Source organism: Poecilia formosa, unplaced genomic scaffold (genome assembly GCF_000485575.1).
Source record: "Poecilia formosa unplaced genomic scaffold, Poecilia_formosa-5.1.2 Scaffold254, whole genome shotgun sequence".
NCBI classification, from domain to species: Eukaryota; Metazoa; Chordata; class Actinopteri; order Cyprinodontiformes; family Poeciliidae; genus Poecilia; species Poecilia formosa.
In genome coordinates this window covers 186,139-195,088 of record NW_006800193.1, presented here as the reverse complement: position 1 = coordinate 195,088, position 8,950 = coordinate 186,139, and the positions used below count along the sequence as shown (strand labels likewise).

At 43.6% G+C, this 8,950-nt stretch overlaps 1 protein-coding gene across 1 annotated transcript in view; it reads left to right on the top strand.

The window, feature by feature from the left end:
• The first annotated feature begins 950 nt into the window (after positions 1–950).
• Positions 951–8,950, top strand: part of ncanb (neurocan b) — a 157,067-nt gene continuing 149,067 nt past the window's right edge. The window contains exon 1 of the mRNA XM_007570033.2: positions 951–1,343. The gene's annotated coding sequence lies outside the window, so the exon portion shown is untranslated. The remainder of the gene's footprint in view (positions 1,344–8,950) is intronic.

Here is an 8,950-nt window from a genome sequence, read left to right as displayed (position 1 = left end):
TTCTAGGATATTTTCCGTGTAAATCTAATTTGATAGCCTTAAATTGGCTATTACAAGTAAAATCCTATGTTGAGATCATTGCTGTGCAGCCAGAAAATGTAATTTAATCCCTACGATCATTATTATAGACCAAATGGGACTGTGTGGAGCACCTTAGCTTGAGGATATCAAAATCATAACTGCACCGTATCGTTTCCTAAATAATTTTAAGGACTCAGTGAAGTGCCATTCACAAAGAAGCCAAATTATTTGTCAATAGGCACCAAAATTCAACAGGTCAACATTTAATCACTATAAATGATATGGTGTTTATGGACACAGAGCTTTGCAAAAGTATCTGCATTGTACATGTTGGCCTATGTGAGAAGTTCTGTGTGGCAGAAAACTAAAAATTAGTTGACATGAACAGATTATGACCACTTTGAAATACTGCGGTGGCAGCATGAGGCTGCAAGGGTTCTTCTCTTCAGCTCGGACCTGGCGTCTGGTCAGGATTCATGGGAAGGGCAGTAGAGCTCAAGCAAGGCGATAGTAGAAGCGAATTTGATAAAGACTGCAAAAGACTTGACGGTTCACCTTCCAGAAGGACAACCTTGAACATAAAAAAACATAAAAACCAAACAGAAAAATGGAATATTTTCCATCCACCTCAGAAGGAAAAACTATTTTTATTTAATTAAATGCTTAAAAAGTAAGTTTTTGATAGTACAGAAGAAAAAAAAAACTTGTAAGGTATATACATATACATATTAAAAAAAATGTTTTCGAGTCTCCTTTCATAGTGTTTTGTAGAAACTTCTGGTCTTTGTGCTATCCGTAGACACCCCCCACCCCCCAATTATCTTACACCCACCGTCTTTCTCACGCTGGGGCCCCTCGTCTTCCGCCTCCTCCCCCCTCCCCGCCGCCTCTCTCTCTGCTATTTGAACAGAGAGCCCTCGGAGCTCTCTTTTGTTCAGTAGCGCTCAGCTGCTGGAGAGGTGGGCACCACTCCGGCTGACGCTCATCCTCTCGTCGCGGCTCCTCCTCTCCAGAGGACGCGCGGACTCTGCTGGAGCTCCAGGTGCAAAAAACCCCCCCAACAACAACCTTTTCTGCCGTTCCGTTTGCCGACGTGACACCTAGAAGCGGCACTTTGGACCCGACCGAGCCGGACCCAAAGGCTTTGATATATAAATTTTTTTTATTATTATTCTTATTATTATTTTCTACGGCGTCCGTTGGATGGTTTAGCAGGTTCACTCTCTGTGGCGCTACCACCTGCACTCTATCAAGGCGACGCTCCTGTTAGAAAGCCTCAGCATCACTCTGCATTCCTGTGGACGGAGCCGGATTCTTCAAAGGTGAGCGCAAGTTGTTTCATCTGCTTCTGATTTGTCATGACGGGAAGTAAAGTCATTTTAGGTGCTGACTGAGCCTATAGCATATGCAAAGTAAGAAGGGCTGTAGATAAATTAGGAATAAGCTTGGAAAAGACGGAGCTGTGAAGCTGAGTCCACTTTCGGGAGCACCCAACACTGAACAAGCGCACTTTTGATTTTCATGAGCATTTCTCAGTAATTGCGTGACCGTAATATCTTAGACAGTTATATGCTGCTAACCTTTTCAACAGCTTTGCTTTATGACAAAAAGTGTCTTACTATGCAGCATCTGTTAATTGCAGAGGTATGTTGAAAGTCACATCCTCCCCCCCCTTTTTTTTCTTCGCATGCTTAAAGCTTAAAAAGACATCAACTGTACACAGACCACGTTTGGTTGTAAATCCCACTTTCTGATCTCTCGAAAGGCGTCAGACATGTTTTGCATGAGACTAAAGTTGATAGGTAGTACTGTGTAAAAATGCCACAATCAGAGCTGACAGCAAAACAAAGGGGGAAGAAAAACCTGAGACAGTATCTTGGGTGGCACTAACAATCAGCCAAAAAGGTCTGCGAATACTTTCTGCTGGAGGAAACTTGGTCTTCTTGGAGTAAGCGCCTGCAAAAACCACCAAAGAACAGGAGGTCTGAGCCACAGTTATGTTCTGCATCTTGGTTCCTACTTGGATATGTCCTAGTGAAAGGTGTTGTTGGTTACCGAGGCTGAAAAGGGAAACTGTGCGGCTTCATCCCCTTTTCCCCTTTTGTTTTAATTTTAACCAGTATATGGCAGCGTTTCAGATTTTGGATGGTGGAGAGTGGGGGGGGGGAAGAGAAGAGAGCTTCTTATGACCCCATGGGAAATTAAGCAGAGATCCAACCAAGCAGTTTGTGAAACACTTTCTACTCCCGCTTCCTTTCTCGTGCTTCTTTTTCGGTCTGTCTGCCTTGTGCTCACGGCATGTCTCAGGTATTTGCTCACGCATGGGTGCACAATCATCTGGGCTGCCTTTTGTGGGAGTTTGAGGCAAGGTGTCCTTCTCAAAAGCTGATCTAGTGCTCCTTGTCATTATTAATTCACCACCCATTATCCACGCCGACCTCCTCCTACAGGTATATTTTGCCTAGGTTTGCTGTGTGCTCGCGTTTAAGTGGGCAGACCGCTTCTGAAAGCCAAGTCAGAACCTACAAACAAGCCAAAGTGTTTTTAATTGAGCAGCCGTGTGTGGATCTTTGTGTATGTGATACGTGCCAGCTGCTGCTAGTTTCTAATTCATTTGGGCATCCTTCGCTTCTGGCGCATGAATAGGGAAGTGGTTCCACACAGAACGATGTTTAAGTCCCCCTGCTGCCATTTAAGACTACCCTCTTCTTGTGCTTCCATGCATACCATGCGGATCATCTTTTGTGTTTTCCCTCCTTGTCCCCTCCGTTCTCTCAAGATCTTAGTCTTTTTTTTTTTTTTCGCAGCCCCCGCTTATCACTCTTGCAGCACGGTTCAGCAGTATCATCATTGTTCTCAAAAGAGGTGTTCTCTTCTCATGTCTTTGCCAGTTCGCTGGTCCTATTTTCACATTTTGTATGCGATGAGGCATCGCAGTGGATGAACAATATTTCTTCTGAGAGAGGCTCGCTGCCTCTTTGTGGCTCCGCTCCAAGTGTGGTCAAGGCCAAAAGCGGCGCTGAAATGCTGTCATTACATCTCACGAGCGATGGAAGGAGGGGAGGAAAAAAGGGAAACGGAAAGAGCCCGGGGCCAGTTTGACGGCATGATCTGCTCCTTGCATGGGGTTGCATTTGTCACATATTTCAATAATGTGTCTTTTCTGGCTGGCTGTACTCGGCTTAGTGCAGACACTTGTAGCTGAAGATGGGGGTGGCGGGGTTTGGCACTGATTCAACCGTGCTCTTGAGTTGCGTCCAAGCAAATTTGGTAAACTGTGAATTTTTACAGCGATTTTTGCTATTGTAAGACGTTAATATCCCAACAATGAACCTTCTGCTGTGCCTAAAACCAAACAAAGCCAGTCTGGCATGGAAACGGAGGGGACAAAAAGGGTGAGAGGAGCCAATTGGTTCCAGAAAAAGACGATCTGTTTGGCTCGATTCTGGTTGCTGAAGTCAAATTCAGCTGAAAATCCAAATCAAAACCCCAAAACATGGACACCCAAAATGAAAATGCATGAAAGGGTCAATAATTTGCTGACTAATGGCATATGCACTTTCTCCAGCCTGCTTAACAATTCACTACACCACAAGTTGGGATGTACATTTTGCTGTTCCTTCAAATGGCCATATGCAGCTCAGACCTTTGCAGACACCTGGTGTGTTATATTCTTCGTTACTGTCTTTAAGAATGGCATCTTGTGAGAAGGACTTCAACGACCCTGGATGGCTACTCTGTCATGTAGACTTCTGGACTGTTTGCTAAACTTTTGCACACAATATTAGTGAGATTCGGCAAACAGGAAAAGAGCCAACAGAGTCTGAAACCACGTTCTCTTTTACAACCTTCAGTAAAATTATAATTTAGCCCTTCAATTTCATTCAAGAAAATTAGTAAAGTTTGAATTTTTGCTATTATTTTGATAATGGAAGACATTAATGTTCTAACAATAAAACCTGTACTGCACTTAAACTAAAAGCTGACTTAGTGTGGGAAAAAAAAGAAAGGCTGAGTGCAGCCATGCAAATGCAGAGTATCAGAAAGGTCAAACGGTTTGATTTTTGGCAGTTCACCTGGTGAAAAACCGGTCAAGTCCAGCCTGGAATTCAATTTTTAGAGCTGTGGTGCTATGAGCCAACTGGGGTCGTGTGGTGCTAATAGCTGAATATATTTCCTGTACTTTTATAGCAGGAAAATGTGTGACTCACTGTGCAATGTACAGAGAGGAGTCCACAAGGAGTTCAAAGTGGGCACAGTAACAAAGTCTCAGAAATCAGGGCCTGAATGTGAAGCCCTCAGTCGTAGAGAGAACAAAGAACATCAGGTTCCTCAGAGCACAGTGTTTGATGACCTCACCGGGTCAAAGAACACCATTTGGATCTGAAACAGGTCCAGCAAAAAATGGGAACCCGGAACAAACTCCTCTCCCTACCGGCATGCTAAGCGCCCTGCAGAGGAAAGCAAGAAAGGCTGTTTATGGAGATCACCACCTTCAGTCCAGGCTGCGTTTTCAGAGTCACATCAGGCAAACAGTGCAGAAGTAGCCTGTTGGTGTAAAGCTGTCTTACTCTGCTGATGCACTGGTTCTACTCTGAACTGGCAGTTTATTGCTTTTAATATAATCAAGTGTGATTTTTTTCCTTGTGTGTTTTTCGCTGCAATCTTGCAGAGTGCAGGTTTTAGTGTGGACAAAAATGAATATACAGTTTTAGTCCAAGGTGGCAGATCAGAGGGGGAAAGCCAAAAGACTCCTGCAAAGAAGAGGTAATTCTCAGACTTGGATAACCCTGATCCAATTAAGCAGTGAAAGCCCACACAGCAGCCTACGTGCTGCCTATTCAATGCGGATTCTATAAACAATCGTGACACTACGTGCTTTGAGTTGTCTGCCAAAGCTACGTAGGTGCAGTTTACATGAGGGTACGTCACCATTTCGACTGCCATCCGCTTAGTTTCTTCGTTGCATCGGAGAAGCAAGGCGGGATGCATCACTTAGTTTCTCCAGGTAGTTGCTTCGTTAACCTCGATGACGTCTGTATCTGTCCTCGCTGGGGCACGTCACTCAGCTTGAGTGTCAGCCGCACGTCCTCCAACCCTGTGCCACTGAGCAGATGGGGCCAAGCAGGAGTGGGCTGCTTCTTGGTTCGCTTTGGCTGAGAGTAAAATAGCCTGGCTTGGCACTTTGAACCAGCTACTGCACGTATAGGGCCAAGCAAATGAGCAGCGCAGCTGGGCCATCGTTGGTCAGCGGCTGAGCACACAAAGCCCAGGAGATGCAGAGGCAGAGAAAAAAAAAAGGTAGCTTACCACAATCCCTTCAGACACTGGTCGTTAATATTCATCAATCACCCACCTCCCATCCGCCCCCGAGGCCCCCAGCTCTGCACCCCTCTTCCCACCGAATGCATTATTCAAAGGTAGCATTTTCCCTATTAAATACTTTTAATAAATAATGACATCTGGTAACAGTTTTGTCTGCTGAATTAATGACAGCCGAGTGTATTTTGTAGCAATCGGAGGTGGAGTTGAGGTGGATTTCTGTTCAGCCGCCTCTCCTCTCAGTGCGTTCTCTTTGTCTTGGCTCTTTTGTTGATGTCAGCCGGCCTGTCAGTGGATCAGAATGGGACCGTGTCTGTCTCTATCAGTCACCTTCAACAGCACGCCCCGAGGAGAAGCAAATATGCCGAAGCTGTTTATTTTGCCATTATCTCCGTGTTTTCCTGACTGAGATAATACTTGGAAAACACAAAGCTCCCCCTGGCCGCTTCGGCGTCGGACACCGAGTCGTCTGTTTTTTCCGTCTTATTCCCTTTTCTATCGTGTTAACATAAACTCAGTCGGGTTTAAGCATCACACGCATAGGGATGCATTACTTAAGCATACTGACAATGTAAGCATCGCTGTGTACAGGCTGTAGCTGTCAGACTCTGATGAGCTGGTAAACACATAGTGCTTGAGAGGCCACAGATGGTCAGTGTTTTCCCCGTCTTGTGAGCTTAAATTCCCAAAGGAAAGGCTTGCTTTTTTTTTTTCTTTTGATTTTTCTTTTCCTCGCTTTAATTTGTAGCGGTACAAAAAGGGATGCGGCAGATTTTGTAGCGCAAATCCAGGCAGGAGCATCGCGACTAAAGTTGGAGAAGAATAATCTATTGTTCCTGAGAGTGATTTCTGTTTGTCTTCCTCCGCCTCACCCTGCCTGAGTGGATTCCACACAGCAGGTCTATTTATAAAGCCGAGGCAGCCGTGCGACACTTATAAAGTCTCCCTCACTAATCAGAGACGTCGCTCTGGGGTTGTCGAAACCAATCGCAGGGAAAAGTGAGGCAGAATAGGAAAGTTGTGTGATTAATTTCATTCAGAATGCTGCCACAGGTCCGCTGCGTTGTCTTTGGCGGCTTCTGTTGTGTTTGTTGGTCTTTCTTATTGAAGGCGAGAGGATTGAACATGCAGACTTGCTTTGTTTAAGATTTGTCTCTTGTGCTTGTTTTACTGGGGTAAAACGTGAAACGCGGACACAGTGTAATGCGTAATTACGAGAGAGTGAAAACAATGACATGGTTTTCAAAATTGAGTATCGAAAATGTGCTGCGTGCGTTTGAGTCGAGCCCCACTGAGTCAGTTCTTAACGGTTTTCTGCATCTTGAGATTTAAAACTTTTCTCCATTCTTCTCTGTAAATCAGCTCAAAGCCAGTCTGACTGGATGGAGAGCATGTTTGAACTTCAGTTTTCAATTCTTGATACAATTCTTGAATTGAATTTAGGTCTGGACTTTGAATGCAACATTCCTATGTGCTTAAGAGCCAATCTCAACCATTTCTCTGTGGCTCTGGCTCTACGTTTAGGGTTGTTGTTGTGCTTCCATGACTTCTCTGCATGAAGTATCTTTCAGACTTCCCATAATCTCTGACGAGTTTCCCTTCCCCTCCTACGGTTCTTCCATGTTTCGTTGTCATGTTACTGTATGTTCAGTTTATTGGTCTGAACATACCAAACCCACAGATAGATGAACCCCGTCTATCTGTGGGTTCGAGCTATGTATGCTATGTATTGAAATTTTCTTAATGGATTGCAGTTTATGCCCCATATCATTTGATATTTCATTTTCTGAACCAGTGACTTTGTACATTTCAGTGGATTCACATACGGGCAGCCAGACATATAAATAGATGATGATATAAATAGATTAAAACACCTGGATGAAGTTACTGTGCCTGCATAAAAGGGCAGCAGAATCGAAGCAAACGTTTCTTTTTGGTGACATGCTGTGTGTAACGTCTCATAATTCAACATGAAACAAATGGATTAACGTGCAAGACAATTGTGCCAAAGCTGGTTGGTGTTTAAACCTAAAGGAAAGACTTTGATGCTGTCTCCAGTTATGGAAAATGAGTAATTCAGGATTATCTTCTTTAGCTAATGCTAAGCAGAACATGTCTGACTCAGCAGCTTCATAAAACTTGATAAAATAGATAAAATAAATGATCTTGAATGTCTCACAGCAATGTATGTCTAACAAAAATAAGTCCAGAAGTGATCTACTGGAGTGTTAGCTTCAGTTTCAAAATGTCTAAACCTTTCTGTCGTGCCGTTCCTATTATTCAATGTTCTCGTATTAAAATGCTGGAAAAACATGCTGACATGACCAGGAGTTCTCATTGGCTGAAATCAAGGGAGCACCTGTTGACACTCCCTCGCAGTCAGCTGGCTGAAACAAGGCTAGTGCATCTTCCCATTGCTTACAAGTAAGGAAAATGTCCGCTGTTCTCAAATATTTACAGTTCCAAAAAATACTGAATATCACACCTTTGTTGGAAACTGTTGTTGGCGACATAGAAGCAGCATGTCTGAAGGCTAAATATCAGCAGATAGTTGAACAAATTAATCAGGTCATAATGCCAATGTTACTCTATGAAGAGAAGTGCAGCTGAAAGATCAAAAAGTGGAGGTTACTTTTTATAATTTCATTTACATTTAAGTAAAAAATAAAATAAAATCAAATTCATAGATATTATTGAATTGCAATAATAATATGCTCTGCCGGCCTATTTTGCTTTTTAAATTACGTCATCTGCTCCTGTCCACCAGGGTCCGCCAAAACTCTCCACCGGGATGGGTGTGAGGCGCAGATCAAATTCAGCTGGTGTAGTCAAATCAAGCAGACAAAGAGGAAAGGGTCAGACAAGGAGCAGAAGAAGAAATCAAGTGTCCGGCTTGTTCTGAGGAAATGCAGCGTGGGTAGATTTGTTGTTTTCCCATTTTGGAGAACTGAATTGTCAAATTCAATGAGAGCCTAAATGCATAGAGAAAAATCTATTGCAGTGGAAAGCTGTGGTTCTAGCAGCCCTAAAAAGACCCAAATACGGCCACACTTGTTAGCGACCCTACAAATATTCAACAAATTGACAAAAAATATCTTGTCTCAATCACTAGATCCAGAGATTTAGAAAAAACAAAAAAAAAACAAAAAAAAACAGATGCACAGGACGATTTAGGAACAGCAGCAAACCTCATCTTCAGGGATTTTGGTCAGAATTGGACAAACTCCTGGTTTAGGTCTCAAATGGATTTGTAGCTCATGCCAGTTTTGCTGCTGTTGGCAACGTCACTCCAACCCTTTCGCTATGTGTGGTTTTGTGAAAGCAATCTCTGTGTGTGTGTGTGTGTGTGTGTGCGCGCGTGTGTGCGTGTGTGAATAGGTTTGAGAAATCCACAGATCTGCTGAGCTAAACAGACTGAACAAGGGAATTAAAAAAGGGTGAAAAGGCCAGTGAGAGAGTTATGTGCAAGCGCTGACATCCCTGACATTCACTGCTAGACGTTGACTAATCTTCCCACCTAATTTGTTCGCAATTAGCTCTCCCAGGTTTTCTCTGTGCCATACACAGCAGTGAAATGATAACATCTTGGCCCTTCTCTGATCCTTTG